Source organism: Piliocolobus tephrosceles, chromosome 9 (genome assembly GCF_002776525.5).
Source record: "Piliocolobus tephrosceles isolate RC106 chromosome 9, ASM277652v3, whole genome shotgun sequence".
Taxonomy (NCBI): domain Eukaryota; kingdom Metazoa; phylum Chordata; class Mammalia; order Primates; family Cercopithecidae; genus Piliocolobus; species Piliocolobus tephrosceles.
Window position 1 is genome coordinate 61,514,754 of NC_045442.1, and position 23,550 is coordinate 61,538,303.

Genomic DNA, 23,550 nt, shown 5'->3' on the forward strand with positions numbered 1-23,550 from the left:
ATTAATTTTTGTAACTTTTTTAAGCTTATTATTTTCTAAAATATATACAGTCGTCCCTTGGTATCTGCAAGGATTACTTCTTGGACTGCCTCAGACACCGAAATCCGTGCAAACTGCATTCTTACAGTCCTCCCTGTAAAATCTGCACTATGATAAGTCAGTCTGTAGGGTTTCACGTTCTGAGAATACTTTTATTTTCCATCTGCTGTTGGTTGCAGATGTGTAATCACCCATTCAAAGGGCCTGACTGTATTTACTGAAAAAAATATAAGAATAAGTGGGTTACTGCAGTCAAACCTGTGTTGTTTAAGGGTCAACCTGTATTTTAAATCTGAATGCTAAGAAATATGCAATTATGTATTTTTAAAAGTATGCATTTACTTGCAAGACTAATGTATTTTGCTCTGAGGAAAAATAGTTACTAGTGCGAAAAGCAGATTAATATATATGAAGTTTCAGAGCTATGAGATACTTTCGTGACCATTTATTCATTCATTTGTACTACTCAAGTAGTATTTATGGCTGGTCAGCCTTATAGCTGGTAGAAAATAGATACAGATTCTGTCCTTAGCGAATGTCTGCATATGAATTGAAATGTTCTAAATTACTAGCTGGAACATAGTAAATACTTTGAGAGTTATGTCTCTGGTAGTTCAGAGCAAGGGTATCTTCATCTAACAGGGAAGATCAGAAAAGTTTCACTGAGCTAATTAACTTGCCCTTCCCTTGAAGAGTGAGCATGATCAACAAATGTAAAAATGAATTGTCAATGGATTTTTTTATGGTAGCAGAATTCTTTCTTTAAATGCAATAGTTTGTGGGACTCTAGGAAATAAAATGGACACGTGCATTTGGAACAGAGGTGGATGGTTGAAAATCCCACTACAAGGCTGTATTCTCCCCGACATTTCCATAAAATCTAGATTGACCTCATCTAAACACCACTTTTGCATGCAAAAGGAAGCTTGAAAATAAGTGTTTTACTGGTGATCATGTAGCCAGCTAAGAGGTGACAGCTATTTAACAGCAAAATAAGTGGTAGAACTTAGGTCCCCTGACTTCTACTTAGGATGAAAAACAAGTAGGGTTCATACATCAGGTGTTTGGTGTAACTCTCAGCTCCGCCATTTGCTAGCTGTATGCTCTTGAGCACCACATGTAACATCTCAGAATTCAGTGTACTCATCTGAAAAAATCAAGTATTATCCAGTACCACTTGAAAGCATCTGATGTATATCCTGGAACACAGTAGGAGTCTAAAAATTGTTGTAAAAGACCCCTGGATTCGTCTAATTCTTCCACATATGAACACGAACACCAGTAAATTTTTCTCAAAATGATTGCAGGCACTGTATGTTAGCTAACTAACACGTTTCACCCTGTTATATCAATTCAGTTTGGCAAAGTCACTACAGTTTGCACTATTACTGGTGTTGTGCTATTATTTAAATATTGTGTTAAATCTTGTCTTTTTTTTTTTTTTTTTTTTTTTTGAAGGATGAAATTGGTTACAGATTGAGGAGAGTTGAAACTAATGCCAGTACAAGTGGAAGCTGGCTTGGAATCATTGGACATGCTAAAAGTAGTGATTTGCTGGCCTTAAGCCAACACTCACAAATACAAAACTGGTCATATGCTCAATTAAAAATAACTGTGAAATGCTAGAAAAATGATTTAAAAGAGAATACATCAAAGTAAGCTGAAAGAATGCAGAAATGGAGAAATCTTTAAAAATATGTGAAAATTATCAGGAAAAAAATCTAGTTATCCAAACGCAAAAGAAGATACCCATATATACAGAATAGTTGTTCAGATAGCTTTACACAGATTTCTCTGCTTAAGAAAAAAACCCTCATTTTCATATTTTCTTGAAAATATTCCCAAAATACAAATACGATTCAATCAAATCTCTCCTCAAAATTCTTCTAAAAATATTTTTTTCAGTTCTTACATAAAACAATGAGAATATTTGTCTATTAAAATTAAAGTCCAGCGAGTGTGGTGACTCAAGCCTGTAATCCCAGCACTTTGGGAGGCCGAGGGGGGTGGATCATTTGAGGTCAGGAATTCGAGGACAGCCTGGCCAACACGGTGAAACCCCGTCTCTGCTAAAAATACAAAAATTAGCCAGGCATGGTGGTGTGTGCCTGCAGTCCCAGTTTACTCAGGAGGCTGAGGCAGGAGAATCGCTTGAACCCAGGAAGTGGAGGTTGCAGTGAGCCAAGATCATGCCATTGCACTCCAGCCTGGGTAATAAAGCAAGATTTCATCCCGAATAGAAAATTAAAGTCCATTATTTTATTCTTTGAAATATTAATTTAAGCAAACTGAAAGAACTAACATGTGAGATGATGGATTAATTTATAAAACTAAATATGCATTTGAGCATTTTAACTAATGTCTTTGTGGCTGTCTTGGGTTGAATCCACTTAAATAGCCACATATAGAGATACGCACACAAATTTAGACATACAGCCACACTTGTTACCTAGGTATTTCTTGCTACATTTGTATAATTTCAACATTAACACACATGTCCAGGAAATCTTTAGGTATGACAGTGGACAACAATCTCTTTTACATCTGAAGTAACCATGATTAGGATGAAATCATTTAGTTACTGTACAAAATGGCATCACAACCAGTGATCTAACAGAGCTTGGAAAGGAATGTACTTTGAACACTCTATTTATTGAATTGTGACTCACATAGAATAACCCCATGAAGGGTTGAATGATTTTTTATTCTGACAAAAAATTTGTTTTGAACATGTGTTGATCCATGCTTTTAGTCAGATGCTTGGCCGCCTAAGGAGATAGACAAGTAAAAGTTCTGGGATATTCATACCAGTAGCTTCACCTTCAGCAAGACTGAAAAAACCTTCTAAAAAGTAATAACCTTAGCCAGTGTTTTACCTGTTACCTATATAAATGTAATCATTTCTTGTTGAGGGTTCAGCTGAGGAAGAATATCTCTTCACTATTATTTCTTTACACTTGATGGAACTGAGATAGAAACAAATCAGAACATCACAAAACAAAATACAATTCTAGCATAGGATGCAGAAATCTCTGACTACAATCTGAAAGTGTTTCTTAGCCCTTTTTGGTCTCAGTTTATTTATCTTTTATTACAAGGATATGAAGAACTGTCAAACCCTACTTTACAGAATTGACATTAGAAATATTTGAGTTAATATGATGAGATGTTTTGAAAAATATAAAGTCCCATACAAATTCACTTAACATCCCTAAGCAAAAGAGGATAGTCTTATTCTTCCCAGCACAAAATAGGCCACCCCTAAAGAAGTGCTTTCTGCTTTAAGAGGCCTGTGGACAACTACAGCATATTCTGAGGTTAAAAATCAGAAGAATTCGGAGGCTGAGGTGGGAGGATCACAAGGTCAGGAGATCGAGACCATCCTGGCTAACACAGTGAAACCCCGTCTCTACTAAAAATACAAAAAATTAGCCAGGCGTGGTGGTGGGCGCCCGTAGTCCCAGCTACTCGGGAAGTTGAGGCAGGAGAATGATGTGAACCCGGGAGGCAGAGCTTGCAGTGAGCCGAGATCACGCCACTGCACTCCAGCCTGGGTGACAGAGCGAGACTCTGTCTCAAAAAAAAAAAAAAAAAAAAAAATCAGAAGAGTAAAAGACCTCTAACTGAGTCACAAAAGAAGGAAATATGTGGCTGGGTGGAGTGGTTTATCATAGTTGACTATGGGGATAGATATAGAACTAAATGAGTAGTAATTATAGGAAAGAGATTTTCCAAACGAAAAAAGAAAAAAAAAAAAAGAAATATATTTGAGTAGAGTTATCCAAAAGTTGAGTCAACTGTTTTAACACGTGTTTAGTTTATTGGCATACCTGGCCATTAAGCAGAGGCTAAATTGCCACCTGAAAGAAAAGCAGAGAAGCATATGGAAACCTCTGATGGGTAATCAGATTGTGTGGCTGCTATGGTCCCTGCCATTCTGATTCTGACAGGTTGCTATGGAAGACCATTACCATCATTGCATTGTTCACTGTTCTGGTTATTTATTACTGTATAACAGACTATCTCAAAACTTGATGGCTTAAAGCAATATTTTTTTACTCCCACAATTGTGTTGATTGGCTGGGAGGATCTTCAGCTTAAAATGGTATACTTCAAGGCATTGGAAAGGCCAGGAGGCCCCCAAACAGCTTCACTCAAATAGTTGGCCATTAGCGATGCCCAGCAGCTGTTAGATCTGCTGAGGTACCCTTTTCCTTTATGTGGGCCTCTCCACATGGCTGCTTCCTCACAGAACATTTCAAAAAGCTGCAGATTTCTTAAGCCTTAGCCACCAATGTTACTTTGACTCATTGAATGTTCTTGAAGTATTGCTGTGTGAGTAACAGAGCTATTCCAGAGTCAGTGTGTCAGGAAAATGCACAAGGACTTAAATACTTGAAGCAAGAAATCACTGGAGGCCATCCTGGAGAGTGACTTTCATAGTTGCAGTATTAGTTGTTAAGAGAAAGAATGTGGTAATAGATATAATTTTAAACAGGTATTTTTCAGGGCAAGAGAGTAGTTTAGAATTTATTGAAATGAGTTACATTTTGGAAAAGTAAGTTAAAACATGGATATCATAGCTTTACTCTGTTGACTTATAGATTTTGGTCAAATATAAGGTGTGAGTAAAAGCTGTTTAGTCCAGTGTAACAAATAATGAGCACTTATTAGATGTCAAATATAGGACTAGTTATGGGAGTACCATGATGTGCCTGATATAAGCCTTGCCCATGAGAAACTTCCTGAGTAATTGGGAGGCAGACTGGAAAGTAGATAATAAAAAAATGGAAGCAGCAATATTAAAAGAGCATTGTATGAAGTGCTATGGAGAATACAGTTGAAGTGGCCCCGGAGTAAGATGAAATATGATCTTTTCTTTGAAAGATGAGTATGCATTTTTCTAGCAGTGAAAAAAGGGGAAAGTAAAAAGAATTGATTTTTTATGTGCCTATTTTGTGCCAGGTGCTGTGCTAGGTGGCATTTATCAATTATCTACTTTGATTTTTAAAGCATTCCCATGAAGCAGATATTATAATACCCCTTTTACAAAAAGAAAAAACAGATAAAATTACTTACCCAAGGTTAAATGTATCCAGGGACTGTGATTCCAAAATCCATAGTCATTTACTATCCCATATTGCCAGGCAGTAATAAAAGCACATTGAATTTGAAATACTTTCAGAATGTTTACTACTCTTTCCACGAGATTGACTGGGCAGAGATCATATAAAAAGCCTCCCCTGCATCTGCACAGCATCTCTAGAATTCCTCAGTTCCTCATATCACTTCCCGTGGGCTCCTGTAAAAATTCCCCGTGGAGGGTTGAGCTAGGCTTGCCCTTGCCTAAGATGTTATTTCGATATGAAAATGTTCAATACATAGGAAATTGCAAATATTGGTCTATAGCTCAAGATTCATACATGTTCAGAGGTGGATTAGAAATCAAACATTTAGTTAGTAGTAGTAATAATAGAACTAGTAGAGGTAGAAGTAGCAGTAGTAGCAACATAATAATAATAATAATAATAATAATAATAATAATAAATAAGAAAATGTAATTGTAATAAGCCGTAATGCTGCAATGGTATTACACATGCTATTCTACTGCTGAGACATCCTCATGTACTCCTTTAAACCTTTGTCTAAGTAAATTCTACACTACATTTATATCTTAGCTTATACAGAATATCTATTGAGTCTTCCTTAATTTCTTCAGCCTAACTATAAGTATTTTACATATTTTATTTAAAAATTCTATTCCTTTACTTCATTGAAAGGAAATTTATTGGTATGATTTAAAAAAATTATACCTATATTCATTTTTAGTGCCTAAGGTCTATCAGACAGAAAAATAATCTCTTTTTTATTGCACTGTATGTCCTACTCATACTCAGTAGCCAGCACATGGTAGATACTTAAACTTTTCCAAATACATGAAAGGATAATTAAAGCCTGAGCATGTACAATCTGAGCAGAACGCCAAGCAATATCAATTTTTAAGTAGTAAACTGAGAAAGTTGTGCCCTTGAAAGATGCAGAAGAAAATGCTATTGAGCCTGACAATTAGAACTAGTAGAAGTAGAAGGAGCAGAAGCAGAGTAGCAGAAGCCTTTCTCCACAAACATGTGTCAGTATTAATGGATTCATATTCACATCTTGCTATAGTTTGGTTTGTTTGATTCTCCAAATTTCATGTTGAGATGAGGCTTAATGGGAAGTATTTGGACTGGCAGGCAAATTCCTTGTAAATGGCTTGGTGCCATCCTCAAGGTAATTGAGTGAGTTCTCTCTGTTAGTTCCTGAGACAGCTGGTTGTTAGAGTGTAGCACCTCCCTCCCTTCTCTCTTGCTTTTTCTCTCACCATATGATCTGCACTTACAGGCTCCTCTTCCCTTTCCACCATAAGCAGAAGTAATCAGACACCCTCACCAGAAGATCCTGGTGCCATGCTTCTTGTACAGCCTGCAGAACCATGAGCTAAATACACCTCTTTTCTTTATAAATAATCTGGCCTCAGTTTTTCCTTTATAGCAACATGGAATGAACTAAGGTACATGTCCATCAGTTCACTATATTGATCTTAAGTATACACACACAGAAATACACATGCACTTACAACTATTGCAAAATGGTGATGTCACGTACATTTTACTATTAAGTATGTTCCTAAAAATATTTTAAATTGAAAAGCATAAAAAGACAATTCTACCAGCCAGAAATATAATCTTTAGAAGAGGAAAGAACCAGATTTGATAATCCAATAGAAATTAGCATACTCATTAAGTTATGAGATGCTTTCTATAACTTTCAGAACTTAAAAGTTGTGATGATTTTTTTTTTTTTTTGTTTTAGTTTTTTTTTTTTTGAGACGGAGTCTGGCTCTGTCGCCCAGGCTGGAGTGCAGTGGCCTGATCTTGGCTCACTGCAAGCTCTGCCTCCTGGGTTCACACCATTCTCCTGCCTCAGCCTCCCCAGTAGCTGGGACTACAGGCGCCCGCCATCACACCTGGCTAATTTTTTGTATTTTTAGTAGAGAGGGGGTTTCACCGTGTTAGCCAGGATGGTCTTGATCTCTGACGTCGTGATCCGCCGGCCTTGGCCTCCCAAAGTGCTGGGATTGCAGGTATGAGCCACCACACCCAGCCTGTGATGATTATTTTTAATATGTCAACGTACACAAAGTCTTTAGATGAGATTAGCACTTGAATAAATAAACTTTCAGTAAAGCAGATTACCTTCCAAAATGTGGATGGACCTCATCTAATCGGTTTAAGGCCTGAATAGAAGAAAAACCTACCTCCTCGAGTAAGAGGAAATTCTCCAGCAGACTGCTTTTGGACTTTATCTACCACTGGCTTTTGTTGGGGCTCTGTCTGCTGTCCCACACTGCAGATTTTGGACTTGTCAGCCTCCATAAGCACATGAGCCAAATGCTTGTGTCTCCATATATATATTCATACACACACACGCACACATATATACACACACACACACAGAGTCAACACACACACACACTATTGGTTTTGTTTCTCTGGAGAACCCTGACTAATACAGATTTTGGTACTGAGAGTGATTCTAGAGGAACAAATTCTTAAGGGCAAATTTTCTGAATTGGTTTTGGGGTTTCCAGAATTGGATATTTAATCTGATTAGGGTTAAAGTCACTAACGACTATTTTCAGTGGTAAAAATAGTTCATGGTATGATCTGGCAATATAGATCCACAAAATATCAACAATGGATAATCGTAACCAAAAGCTTTTAAGAAGCAAGGATCTGAGTGGTCCTGGAGAGATCCTAGAATACTGAGGCCATTAGGCTTAGATGGCCCAGAATTTTATATTCCTACATAAGCAAAACAGATATAAACAGTAAAACAAAACTTAAGTGTAACTAATGAGAAATCACCAACTGACCTCTGAGTACTTTCCACTTCGACCAATCAAATATATTTGTCTTGATTTGGCAAACATAAAAATTTACTCTCTTATTCCTCTCATTGGCATGGTAAACAATTTTCAGTCTTGTTTTTCCCAATTCGTAAATTGTTGAATGCTGAAATAAATTCTTTAAAATTGTAATGTGCCTACGTTTTTGTTGTTGTTATACTTCCAATGTCACTGGATAAAGTGGGAGGAAAAAAAGGATGAGTGATCCAAAAAGTTGCTGATTTTGAATGGGACCCAGAATAAAAGAAAAGTCTGCAGTAGCTCCAGGCTGCCGTTTAAGCTGCCATATGTGCAAGTGAGCCATGTGATTCAGCAGGTGCAATGGTGTGTTCATTGTCGGTGGCAGTTAGGGATGCTGAAGTGACTGGTTGGGGTGCTCCTGTAGGTGACTATATACTGATTCGTAGGCTGTGGCCAGTGGTTTGGCTGGATGGTCAGGGACTTAGACAGTAACATGGTTGGAAAATTAATGACAAAACAGGCTAGGGTAGAAATGGGTAGACCTCTCTGAATGGGCCAAAAACCATGAAGATATTTGTGACCCATGTGAGTACTCACCAAAAGGTAACTTCAGTCAGTAGAGGGAGACTTTAATAATCAAGTGCGTACAATGACCTGTTCAGTGAATACCAGTCTGCTCCTTTCTCCAGTCACCTCTGTCGTTGCCCAATGGGATGAACAGATTGGCCAGGGTGACAGGGAGGAAAGTTGTTGTGTATAAGATTAGTAGCACAAACTTCCGCTCACCAAGGTGACCTGGCTACATTCACTGCTGAGTGCCCAATCTGCCAGTAGCAGAGACCAACACTGAGTCTACAAAATGACATCATTCCCCAGGGTGATTAACTAGCTACCTGGTGGCACACTTAACTACATTTGATTACTTCTGTTATGGAAGAGGCAGTGTTTTGTTCTTACTGGAATGGACATTTACTTTGGATATGCATTTTCCGTCCCTACACACAATGCTTCTACCATCCATGGACATACATAATATCTATCCACCATCATGTTATTTCACATAGGATTGTTTCTGATTAAGGAACTCATTTTACAGCAAATGAAGTGAGGCAATAGGGCCATGCTCCTGAAATTTACTGATGTTACCATATTCCCTGCTATGCTGAAACAGCTGAATTGATAGATCTATGGAATGGCCTTTTAAAGACTCAATTACATTGCCAATTAGGAGGTAATACATTTCAGATTTGCAAAGTTATCCAGTAGGCTACATATGCTCTGAAAAAATGTCCAATATATGATACTGTTTTTCCCATAGCCAGGACTCAGAGGTCTGGGAAATGGGGGCTGAAATGGGAGTGTCATGAATCTCTATTACTCCTAGTGACTCTAGCAAAATGTTTGCTTCTTGTCTTCATGGCCTTATATTCTGCTGGCCTAAAACTCTTAGTTCCAAAGGGAGGAATGCTTCCATCATAAAATCTAACAATGATCTTATTGAATTAAAAGTTAAGATTGCTACCAAGTCCATTTTGGACTATTCATGCCTCTGAATCAACAGAGAAAGCAGGAGTTACTGGGCTGGCTGGGTTAACTGATCCTGACTAACAAAGAAAAATGGGACTTCCATTTCACAATGGAGATAAGAAAAAGTATGTGTGGAATACAGGAGATACCCTAGGGAGTCTCTTAGGATTACTATACGTTGTGAATAAAGTCAATGGAAAACTAGGACAACCAATTAGATAGGAGTACTAATGCCCAGACTCTTCAGGACTGGTTTGAGTCACTTCACTTGGTAAAGATCTATAACCAGCTCAAGTGCTTGCTGAAAGCAAAGAAAACATAGAATGAATAGTGATAGAAGTAGTTGTGAATACCAGCTATTACCCTGTGACCATTTACACAGATGAGACCTGTGGTTGTCATAATTGTCAGGAATATTTTCTCTTTATTTTGTTATGAATATGGTTGTGTGTGTGTGTGTGTGTGTGTGTGTGTGTGTGTGTTTATATAGAGTTGACTCTCTATTTTTTTTTAAATTTTATTTTATTTTTTGAGATGGAGTCTCACTCTGTCCCCCAGGCTGGAGTGCAGTGGTGCGATCTCAGCTCACTGCAAGCTCCGTCTCCCGGGTTCAGGCCATTCTCCTGCCTCAACCTCCCGAGTAGCTGGGACTACAGGTGCCCACCACCATGCCTGGCTAATTTTTCTGTATTTTTTCACCGTGTTAGCCAGGATGGTCTCAATCTCCTGACCTCATGATCTGCCCACTTTGGCCTCCCAAAGTGCTGGCATTACAGGCGTGTGCCACCATGCTCAGCCATACAGTTGACTCTTGAACAGTATGGGGGTTGAGGCACCAACCCTCAAGCAGTAAAAATTTCCATATGACTTCTGATGCCCCAAAACTTAACCACTAGTAGTGACTGTTTGCCAGAAGCTTTATGGATAACATAAACAGAGGATTAACACAGATTTTGAATGTTACATGTATTACATATGGCATTCTTACAATAAATCAGCTAGAGAAAAGAAAATATTATTAAGAAAGTCGTAAGGAAGAGAAAATATATTTACCATTCTTTAAGTGGAAGTGGATCATCATAAAAGTCTTTTTATTCATTATCTTCACATTGAATAGGCTGAGGAGGTAGAACAGGAGAGGTTGGTCTTGCTTTCTTGGATGGCGGGAGTGGGAAAAAAATCCAAATATAGGTGGACCAGTGCAGTTCAAACTCATGTTGTTCAAGGGTCAACTGTATATACATACTTAGGTATATCGTATATCTCTATTTTCTTCCCTCTCTCATCACTTTATCACATAACTTAAGATAGATTGACTTTATGGTATTTAAGTGTTGTTAAGTTTGCACTATAGTATTTAAGTTACATGATACCAAGGAGAATAGTAGACATCAGCCAAAGATGTTGCATCTTGTTCTGGGGAAAGACTTAGTGAGTTTCCAGCTGTGCACAGCATAGTTATATCATGTCAGGTGGAAGTATAGCTTTGTTATTGTATTTATTGGGAAAGGAAACATGGTTTAAAGAAATATATGAGTGCAAAGTTGACAAGGGCTGGGCTTGTGATGGTTAATTTTATGTGCCAATTTGAGGATATTTTTGGATGAGATAAACACTTAAATCAGTGAAATCTGGGTCAATCAAATTGTCCTTCATAACGTGGATGGGTCTTATCCAATCAGTTAAAGCCTGGAATAGAATTAGAAGACTGACCTCCCCAAGACAGAGGGAATTCTCCAGCAGACTGCATTCGAACTTCACCTGCACCATCAATTGTCTTTTGTCTCTGCCTGCCAGTCCATACTGCAGCAGATTTTGAACTTACTGGTTCTATTTCTCTGGAAGACTCTAACTAATTCAATAGCATAAGGTTTTATTTTTCGATTTATTCACCAAATAGGAAAGATGAAGAAGGGCTGCTGGAGAAAGTGCCAGACTAGAACCATAACCACCTACTGTGTTATAATCCTTGCCAACTCTATGATAAACCTATTTGTGATATTACTACCTCATTCACCAAAGCAAAAGAATACATTTTTCATTCTGAAATACAAGAAATTGATTTTTTTTTTTCAAATTCTCATGGTGATTTTTGCAAACTCTGGATAAAAATTGAAGCTTAAAAGATAATAAGCCTTACTGGAAGTTTATTCTGATGGATTGTTCCAGAAAGTGTATGGTGAGAGAATTTGATTGCCTATTTCTGGAGAAGAGGTTTTTATATATTGAGGTGTTTCTTGCCAAATGTTGGCCTAATTAAGCCTGAGAAAGCTCATTTCTCTGCAGGCCTGGAGCCACAGGATAAAGACAAACAGTGCTGCAGCATCATGAGACTTTATTATTATGTTGGCAAGACTCCTTTATAAGGAGTAGTTGGGAAGACACCTGGCTAACTGAGGTTTACAGAATGTATGATTTCTGCAACATTGCAGCTGGAATGTTAAAGAGCACAGTGCAATTTCTGGAGGAGGATGCTTTGCAGTTGCCAAGAAGCTGAGTATTTCCGAAGGATATTCAACCAATAATCCTCTTGTTCATGCTGATAGTGTTGTGCAAAGCAAATGAAGCATTTGAGGTGGTTCGGATGGACTGATTCCTCAAACCAGTGAAAGCAGTAAGTAGATGTCATGCCATTAAACAAATTGATCTCCATAATTTCCTAAAAATGCGCAGCAACAACAACAACAAAACTCACTGGGTATATACAGCATGATCTCAGTTTGTAAAAAACTCAGGCCAAGAAAAATCTTTTTTACCTATGCCTATTCTCAAATTAAATTTGGACTAGTTTTAGTTTGAGCCTTTCAAAGAGCTTTGTCTTTCTTTTTAAAACACAATGCAATAATACTTTTGTTTTAGCATTTTCTATGTCAGAGTATATCATCAGCCTGGTTCTTGGATTACTTATTTATTTACAAAGAATTTCATATGTACCATGTGAATTATCTGAGTCAGTTTCTTTTTTCATTTTTAAAAAAGGAAATTTAAACTTTGTTATAAATTAAAAAGAAACTGAAAATTTTTAAATCTTGAAATTTATTCTGTGATTGTTATTATTGTAGAGCAAATTTTACCCTTTTTATATTAAACCTTGGTAGTTTTATGTATATAACAAACATAAGCTTTCAAATTTCCTGGCAACAAACCAAGGAAGGGAGTTAAAAATTCTAAAATCCTATTCAGTTTTTCTCTATATAACTTTTAATATATTCCTTTAAAATTTAAACCAAAGGACTTTTTGAAATTATTATACTTTATGAGTTAGATTGTGTATTTGTCACTATACATAGCCCATCAAATTTATAAAACAATAGTACTTAATTTTTTCTGCAAAAATTTTTATCTACATTTAATTTATCTATTTCATTCCTTCTCTGTGTATTTCCTGTTCCATAATACCCAGAGTCATTGAACTTTTTTCAAATATCTCAACTTAGTATAACTTTTTAAGATCAGAACATGCATATATTATTATTCTACCTATAACTTGAAAATATTTTCAGCTAGAGACCAGCTTCATGAGAGTTAGCAAGATATTGTGTGCTTATAAAAATAACATTTAGCTCATATACATATATATGTGTATATATGTGTTTGTGTATAGTCATGCCTCTCAAAGAGGACATGTTATAAGAAACGGATTATTAGACAATCTTGTGAGAACATCATAGAGTGTAATTACACATACCTATGTGGTATAGCTTACAACACACCCAGGCCATATGGTATAGCCAATTGCTCCTTGGCTACAAGCCTATACAGCATGTGGCTGTATGAATACTGTAGGCAACTGTACCATAATAGTAAGTATTTGTGTACCTAAACATAGAAAAGGTACAATAAAAATGTGGTATAAAAGACTAAAAATGGTACACCTGTATAAGGCACTTATCATGAATAGATATTGCAGGACTTGAAGTTGCTTTGGATGAGTTAGTGACTGGTGAGTGAATGTGAATTCTTAGGATGTTACTGTACACTGTTGTAGACTCTATAAACACTTTACACTTAGGCTACACTAAATTTATTTTAAAAATAAAGTAATTGTGCTATGCTCTTCTGTCAGCTACAACCATGAAACCACTGTTATATAGGCAGTCCACAACTAACTAAAATTTCATGTCATTATGTGATTATATATGTATACACACACACACATATATATACACTAAATTTTGTTTAGTGTATTGCATATATCTTCAATTTTAAGAAAAATTCCACATAAAAAATCTAAACTCTTATTATGACAAAGATTTCTTATTTAAAACTCTTTGTCAGCTTTTCAGTTGTTTCTGAACTGAACTTACGACGTTTTATCTTGCTTCTTCAATATGCTTTCTTGCTCATCAATCACTGTTTTTTTCTTCTGTTCAATGTCAGTGATAAGACTAGTGATGCAGTCACAAATAATGGATCATGAGCAAGATTTTGCCATTTATATCATAAATATGACAGTGCAGTGCCTGCAGACAGTGTTATTTCAGGTCTGCATTTCTGGACACTGAGGTCAATAAAATTGCTACTAGCCATAAAGCACAGACATGAGACATGCTTGTGTGCAGTGAATCTTCTAACTGGAGAATGAATTACTGCTTTGGGATGACAAAATCAGGGCATCTAGGGGTTTTTGGTAGGAACCTGATTCTATTATATTTTGGAGTTTTTCCCTTGCATACCCTCCTATGATTTTCTATAAACCTCTATGATTTGGTCTATTTGCTTCTTTCACCACTCCTAAATAAAACTTTTCCTAGATTTCTCTACTTTCCTCAATATGCATGCATAATAGTTCCTTGAGTCAATTTTACTCTTTTGAACATTCTCAAAAGCAAGCACAGCTCTTCCACATTTTAATCCTGTTTTCAGTCTTGTACCACTATATAGTAAATGAAAAAACTACTGATTAAAACCAATACACATTGGAAAGAAATCCCCAAATATTTGAGCTTCAAATCTGGGCTTTCCCAAATTTTCACATAGCCCTTTCTCCCATAGTGTTTCTATAGTCTTTTCAATGCCCATGTTGACTCTAGAAATACCTGGTGATTACTCTCTCTCTCTCTCTTTGAGTCATATGTTTCATATTTCTCCTTTTAAACTTCTTATTAGTACTCTTCACATCAAGAAAGGTTTGGCATTTAGCATGTTTTATGCATCCCCAAAATCAAAATCAAAATTTATTCTTTCATTCTTGGTCCTCTCTGCATATACTGTTCTACTTGACTGATGTTCTGGTTATTCTTTCTTTGCCTTCACTCCCACTTACCAGCAAGAGATTGCAGAAATGCAAGGAGAGGCTTCACACCTTCTTCTCTAAGATGCCACAGTTTTGACTGACTGTTTTCCATTATAGCTTCCGTATGGTGGCACTTCCACAGCTTCAGTCACTGGTTTGGGGAGATATCATCACCCTGCCTCCTCTGGGCTGAAAATATTAATAAAATATAGTAGAATATGCTACCCCAAAATATACCACTTTGGCATAAGGATTAGTTTGAACCAAAGCTTCTTAAAAAAAAAAAAAAAAAAAGACAGATTCGGCCAGGCGTGGTGGCTTATGCCTATAATCCCAGCACTTCAGGAGGTTTAGGCCAGTGGATCACAAGGTCAGGGGATGGAGACCATCCTGGTTAACATGGTGAAACCCCGTCTCTACTAAAAATCCAAAAAAAAAAAAAAAAAAGGCAGATTCAAGAAGGGCAAACTGAACCCTTCCTCCTTCTTTTTGAAGGGAGGATATAAAAATCCATATGGAAGATGTACTCCCTACACCAGAAGAAAAGTTACATTCTTACCATCAAGGACAGGAAGTTGAGACAGAAAGACCTGGTTAAAATCTTATTTGCCTTCTGCCTCTCCAGACACTTTAGTAACTTTTCCACAATTTCCTCTTTTTATTAAATCAAATATAAACAGTTAGGTTTTGCCATTTCCCATGTCTTCATTTCCTTATGAAGGTTCACATGTCCCAAAAAACTTATATTAGATAAATTTGTATGCTTTTCTATTAGTATGTCTTACATGTTTGATATGGTTTGACTGTGTCTCCACCCAAATCTCATCTTAAACTTTAGTTCCCATTATCCCCACGTGTCGTGGGAGAGACCTGGTGGGAGGTAACTGAATCATGGGGCAGTTACCTCCATGTTCTTCTCCTGACAGTGAGTTCTCATGAGATCTGACGGTTTTATAAGGGGCTCCCCCAACCCCTTTGCTATGTCTGCTTTTTACTGCCACCATGTGAAGAAGGACGTGTTTGCTTCCCCCTCAGCCAGACTGTAAGTTTCCTGAGGCCTCTCCGGCCCTGTTAAACTGTGAGCCAATTAAACCTCTTTCCTTTACAAATTACCCAGTTTCAAGTATGTCCTTATAGCAGCATGAGAACAGACTAATACATACGCTTTTCTACTAGTTTGTCTTATGTCTATTTAATTTTTAAGCCCAGAATAAAAAACTCTAAGAAGGTCAAGGTAAAATTGTGACTTGGCTGCAATCTTAGGGGTGTCATACTGTTGCCTTCCTGTGTGCATCATTATTTACTTTTTTATTCCTTTAACCCTACCCACACTTCAGAAATAGTTCTTACCTTAAATTACTTTCCATTGAAATATTTTGAATGTGTCATCTGTTTCCTGATAGAATCCACACCAGTAAATCTGCAATGATGTTTTCTTTGTCCATACTGGCCCTTTTCACATAATTAAGTCCTCCTTTTTGTTCAATCTTAACCCAATCATCACTTAGAAAAGTTTTGTCTCACCTCTCAGACTAAGTAGCTTCTCTGTCAACACTCTCATAAAACATTATACCTTTTTCGTAGAAAGTGAAACTATTGTATTTCTTTATATACTGGTATAGTTTGAATGTGTCCTCCAAAGGCTCTGCACTCATGAATGGATTAATGTCATTACTGAAGAAGCGAATTACTTATCTCAAGGATGGGTTTGTTACAAACTCCAGTTTGGCCACGTTGCCAGCCCCCTCACATGTAGGCTTTCTTGCCCTTCCACCTTCCATCATGGGATGACAAAGAAAGATGTGGCCCCTGAGTCTTGGACTTCTCAGCTTTAGAACTGGAGGAAATAAAACTCTGTTTCTTATAAATTACCTGGTCTCAGGTATTCTGTTATAGCAACAGAAAATGGACTAAGACATAATTATTTCTCCGTCCGCTTCATTTGACTGCATTCTTTATCAGGGCTGGGTCTAGGCCTTCCTTGCTCATCATTATTTTCCCAGTGCTCAGCCTCACTTCTGTCATTTTGTGTGCACTCAATAAATAAGTTGGAAAAACTAAATAAGTAAATCAATTCCTATTCTGATTCAGGTTAATACATAGTTTTCTCTCATATCAGCAAATCCCTAGGCATTATTCATCTTTTCTAAATTAGTCAAGCTGGGTCATTTTCTGACTTTTCTGTGATTACATTTCAGTACAAAAAGATGTCTCTTAAAAAAGTCCTTTTGAGGAAAAATCTAGATTGTACAGGGTTGCAAATAAAACTTTGAAAAGATAACAATACTCATTTGAGTATAGTAGTTTTGCCAATCAAAATATTTCTTTGTCAGTGTAGGCATTATTACTTAAAATGGCTAAGGGCAAGTCTAGGCAAGTCTCAAGAAGTTTCTGCCACGGGAGAATGATCTGGTTTCCAGATCACTTGACCTTTCCAGATCTTTGTAAAGGTCAGTATAGAATTCACCTGCAGCTGAAGCTCAGCTCAGTTCTGCCTAAAGCCTTATCTCTAATTTTGAATTTAGCTAGAATACTTCCTTCCTTTTTGCTTTCATTATTCTTTTCCCTGGTTATAAGTTTTGTAAATCTATCAGATGCTGTCAGTGATCTCGTTGTATTTTTAATTCAATTCTTAAGTAATGGTAATGTAATTCTACCTGCTTAATACAAAGACATTTATACTCATTTCCCACCTCCACACTCAGCTTCTTATTTACTCTGAGTGTAGCTGACTATAATAAAAATATAATCCCACTTCAGAAATTTGCCTCATTATGTTTAATTAGTGACTCAGCTTCTAGTGACAGGAATCTTTTACAGCTTGGTCATTCTCTTTAATAAAACTTTAAAACTCAGTAGATTTCTGAGTAGATATTATTACTCACAGCAAACATAGGAAATTCCTAATAAGAGAAGTAGTTATGAGGACTAAACTCTGATTTTCTGTTTATCTCGTACAAATTTCTATCTAAGGGGTCTGGGGAGTGATGCCTGACAAATCATAAATTCTCATCAGATGAATTTTAGTTAACCCTGTATATCATGGTTTACATTCCAATCTGACTCTGGCATAATGAGGAAGAAATTCAAAATGTTTTACTCCAAACCATGTTTCTCTTCCGTATCTTGAAATTGCCCTGCAAAGTCACTTGTGGGAAAAATCCACATTCTGTAGAAAATCCCCTTTCCCATTTGTTTTCCTTCCTTCCTTTCCAGATCCAGAAGATAATTGACTAAGAGCCAGGCACTCTTTTAAGACCCATAGGAAACATTTTACAACCTGCTCTGCTATCTGAGTTTCCTCCACTCAGTAAAACTTGGTCTCCACAATCCTTTATCTTAACCTAAACGTTTCTTTTCTATTGATTCCAGGTCTTCAGATAAACTCAACCAATGGTTATCGGGGGAACCAGCCCCCAATATTTTAACATAGGTTGTTTCTATTTTCCCTAAGTATCGGCCGGTCTGAGAAATAGAAAGAGTACAAAGAGAGGAATTTTACAGCTGGGACTCTAGGGTAACATCACATATTGGTAAGTCCGTGATGTCCCCTGAGTTGCAAAACCTGTTTTTATCAGGGATTTTAAAAGGGGAGCAGCCTTGCAATTCGATCTCAGACTGCTGTGTCAGCTGTGAGCGAGGGCGTGGGACCCTCCCAGCCAGGCGTGGGATACAATCTCCTGGCGCGCCATTGGCTGAGTCCGTTGGAAAAGCGCAGTGTTAGGGTGAGAGTATCCCAATTTTCCAGGTGCTGTCTGTCATGGCTTCCCTTTGCTAGGAAAGGGAATTCCCCAACCCCATGTGGTTCCCTGGTGAGGCCATGCCGAGCCCTGCTCTGTGGGCTGCAACCACTGTCTGACAAAGCCCCATGAGATGAACCCGGTACCTCAGTTGGAAATGCAAAAATCACCCGTCTTCTGCTTCGCTCACACTGGGAGCTGCAGACTGGAGCTGTTCCTATTCAGCCAACTTGGAACCTCCTCCAAATACACGTCTTACAATCAATTCGTACAATAGTGGTCCTGAGGTGATGTAACGGGATTAAGAGATTGAAGTAAAGATAGACATAAGAAATTATAAGAGTATTATTAGGGAAGTGATAAATGTCCATGAAATCTTCACAATTTATGTTCAGAGATTGCAGTGAAGATAGGCATAAGAAATTATAAAAGTATTAATTTTGGGAACTGATAAATGTCCATGAAATATTCACAATTTATGTTCTTTTGACACGACTCCAGCCGGTCCCTCTGTTCGGGATCCCTGACTTCCTGCAACAAATGGTCAACTAGAAAATATTTAAATTTACCTATAGCTGGGAAACCCCCTGCCCTGGCTTTGAGTTGTCCCGCCTTTCTGAACCAAACCAATGAATTTCTTAAATGTATTTGATCGATATCTCATGCCTCCCTAAAAATATATAAAGCCAAGCTGTACCCTGACCACCTTGGGCACATGTTCTCGGGACCTTCTGAGGACTGTGTCACAGGCCATGGTCACTCATATTTGGCTCAGAATAAGTCTCCCAAACTATTTCACAGAATTTGACTCTTTTCATCAATAGTTAGGAATATCAGTAAGTTGCAAATGGTTATATAATATTATGTTATTTATTAGTGTAGCCAAAATCACAGTTCTTATTTTTATTTTATTTCCTTTTCAGTTTCCAAAACACTATTTCTAAATCACCTTTGCACCAATATTAGTGCAATGATGATACAATCTCTTCAATAGTTATATATTAACATCAAAATTACATACCACATTTAGGATAATAACTATAATTGAAAGGCATATTTTTGCCTCTTCTTAGACTAAATACTGACTATACGAAAAATGTTTAAATTTAACTCAGATACCAGGCAGGTGCAGTGGCCCATGCCTGTAATCCCAGCACTTTGGGAGGCTGAGATGGGCAAATCACTAGATCAGGAGATCGAGATCATCCTGGCCAATATGGTGAAACCCCGTCTCCACTAAAGATACAAAAATTAGCTGGGTGTGGTGGTGCATGCCTGTAGTCCCAGCTACTTGGGAGGCTGATGCAGGAGAATCACTTGAACCTGATAGGCAGAGTTTGCAATGAGTCGAGATGCACCACTGCACTCCAGCCTGGGTGACAGTGTGAGATCCACCTCAAAAAAATAAAAAATAAAAAAAAACTCAGATACCATCAGCAACAGTAGTTATATCTGAGCCATCTCTATGTACTATAATTTATATTCACATTTCCTGTATAAAAATAACAATATGTAGAACTTATTACATAAAGATTATTTTCCTTGAATAGAAACAGATGCTTTACATATATATTCTCTGTTTCTCATAAAACCCCAATAAGGTTTCTCTCTACTTTATAGATTGATGCATAGAACTCAGAAAACTGAACAATTTGTTTAATATATGCCAAAATTAAAATACAGGCTTCAATTTAAATCTATATTCTATCCACAGCTTCTTTCTTATGCTAACTCAGAATAGTTTGAGGGGTAGAAGAAGAAAGTGACTAGCCAGTGTGAAGGCTAAACAGGTTCTAAATGTGATAGGCCTGTATTTCAGTCACATCTCGATCTTTACCTCCTAGTGTATACTTCAGTACATTAGTTCTCTCTAAGTCTCAGGCTCTTCTGCTGTGAATTAAAATCACAGTATAAATATTAGAAATAGATTATGATGAAAATAAAATGTGCCTGGTACATAGTAAGTTCTCAGTATGCTAGTTATCATTATTATTGTTATTATTATTTCATACTCTTCTCTCCAAGCTGTGCTATTGAATCATTAAAAACAGCTGCTCTGTAGATATCAGAAATTTCCTCCATCTGATGTCTTGTTTCAGACAAGATAGAATAAGCACATCTCAGCCCATCTTTCCTGATAATGATAATGGAAAACTCTGGGGGAAAAATATATATATATATATATATATATATATATATTATATATATAACAAATATCTGAGGGCTCTAACAAGTAAACAAAAACCGATGAATTTTGGAGGAGAGTGTGAAAATAAACAAAAGGAAAACTGATCAATTCAGGCCTATTCCAAATTTCTGTCCTGACCCATGAATGTGTATACGTGCAAAGGCAGCTATATTCATTAGAGATAAGTGTTATAACCTCCCATAGATAGTTTGGACATCTGAGTAATAAAACCAAGACCTAGAAAATAGGACTGACAATTATATCAATTATAAACATTAATTATTCATTGACTGTAAACCACAGGTTGGCAACCTTTTTTCTGGAAGCAGTATGATAATAAATATTCTTGGCTTGTAGGCCATATTAGTCTCAGTTGCAACTACTCAATTCTGTCATTGTAGTGCATCAGCAGCCAAAAACAATATGTAAGAAGATGGATGTAACAAGGATTCCCCGGAGCAGGGTAAATTGTGCCACAGGTTGTAGTCTGACAGTCTTAGGTCTAAGCACACAACTAAAAGACAAATATTGTCATATTGTATAAATTATAAATTATGCTACTACAAAGACACATGCACACGTATGTTTATTGCGGCACTATTCACAATAGCAAAGACTTGGAATCAACCCAAATGTCCATCAGTGACAGACTGGATTAAGAAAATGTGGCACATATACACCATGGAATACTATGCAGCCATAAAAAAGGATGAGTTTGCGTCCTTTGTAGGGACATGGATGCAGCTGGAAACCATCATTCTTAGCAAACTATCACAAGAAGAGAAAACCAAACACCGCATGTTCTCACTCATAGGTGGGAACTGAACAACAAGCTCACTTGGACTCGGGAAGGGGAACATCACACAATGGGGCCTATCATGGGGAGGGGGGAGGGGGGAGGGATTGCATTGGGGAGTTATACCTGATATAAATGATGAATTGATGGGAGCTGACGAGTTGATGGGTGCAGCACACCTACATGGCACATGTATACATATGTAACAAACCTGCACATTATGCACATGTACCCTAGAACTTAAAGTATAATAAAAATAAAAATAAAAATAAAAACACAAGACACAATTATGCTTTCTACAAGAAACTCACAATTGATGTAAAGAAGTAGATAGATTAAAGGATGAATAATTGCAAATAATAATCAGAAGTAGAAGATGGTCGAATAGGAACAGCTCCAGTCTACAGCTCCCAGCATGAGTGACACATAAGATGGGTGATTTGTGCATTTCCAACAGATGTACTGGATTCATCTCACTGAGGCTTAGTGGACAGTGAGGGCAGGACAGTGGATGCAGCCAACTGAGCATGAGCCGAAGCAAGGTGAGGCATCATCTCACCCAGGAAGTGCAAAGGGTCAAGAAATTCCCTTTCTTAGCCAAGAGAAGCTGTTACAAATAGCAAGTGTAAAATCGGGTAACTCCCACCCTAACACTGTGCTTTTCCAATGGTCTTAGCAAACAGCACACCAAGAGATTATATCCCACACCTGGCTTGGAGGGTCCCACACCCACAGAGCCTCGCTTATTGCTAGCACAGCAGTCTGAGATTGAATTGCAAGATGGCAGCGAGGCTGGGGGAGGGGCATCTGCCATTGCTGAGACTTGAGTAGGTAAACAAAACTGCTAGGGAGCTCGAACTGGGTGGAGCCCACCACAGCTCAAGGAGGCCTCACTGCCTCTGTAGACTCCACCTATGGGGACAGGGCATAGCCAAACAAAAGGCAGCAGAAACCTCTGCAGACTTAAATGTCCCTGAATGACAGCTTTGAAGACAATAGTGGTTCTCCCAGCATGGAGTTTGAGATCTGAGAATGGACAGACTGCCTCCTCAAGTGGGTTCCTGACCCCCGAGTAGCCTAACTGGGAGACATCCCCCACTAGGGGCAGACTGACACCTCACACGGCCAGGTACCCCTCTGAGATGAAGCTTCCAGAGGAACGATCAGGCAACAACATTTTCTGCTCAGCAATATTCACTCTTCTGCAGCCTCTGCTGCTGACACCCAGGCAAACAGGATCTGGAGTGGACCTCCAGCAAACTCCAACAGACCTGCATCTGAGGGTCCTGACTGTTAGAAGGAAAACTAACAAACAGAAAGGATATCCACAGCAAAACCCCACCTGTATGTCGCCATCATCAAAGACCAAAGGTAGATAAAACCACAAAGATGGGGAAAAAACAGAGAAGAAAAGCTGGAAATTCTAAAAATCAGATCGCCTCTCTCCCTACAAAGGAATGCAGCTCCTCACCAGCAACAGAACAAAGCAGGATGGAGAATGACTTTGACGAGTTGAGAGAAGAAGGCTTCAGATGATTAAACTTCTCCAAGCTAAAGGAGGAAGTTTGAAGCCATCGCAAAGAAGCTGAAAACCTTGAAAAAAGATTAGACGAATGGCTAACTAGAACAAACAGTGTAGAGAAGTCCTTAAATTACCTGATGGAAATGAAAACCATGGAACGAAAACTACATAACGAATGCACAAGCTTCAGTAACTGATTCGAACAACGGGAAGAAAAGGTATCAGTGATTGAAGATGCAATGAAGGAAATGAAGTGAGAAGAGAAGTTTAGAGAAAAAAGAGTAAAAAGAAATGAACAATGAACAAAGCTTCCAAGAAATATGGGACTATGTGAAAAGACCAAATCTATGTCTGATTGGTGTACCTGAAGGTGACAGGGAGAATGGAACCAAGCTGGAAAACATTCTGCAGGATATTATCCACGAGAACTTCCCCAACCTAGCAAGGCAGGCCAACATTCAAATGCAGGAAATACAGAGAATGCCACAAAGATACTCCCAGAAGAGCAACTCCAACACACATAATTATCAGATTCACCAAAGTTGAAATGAAGGAAAAAATGTTAAGGGAGGCAGAGAGAAAGGTCGGGT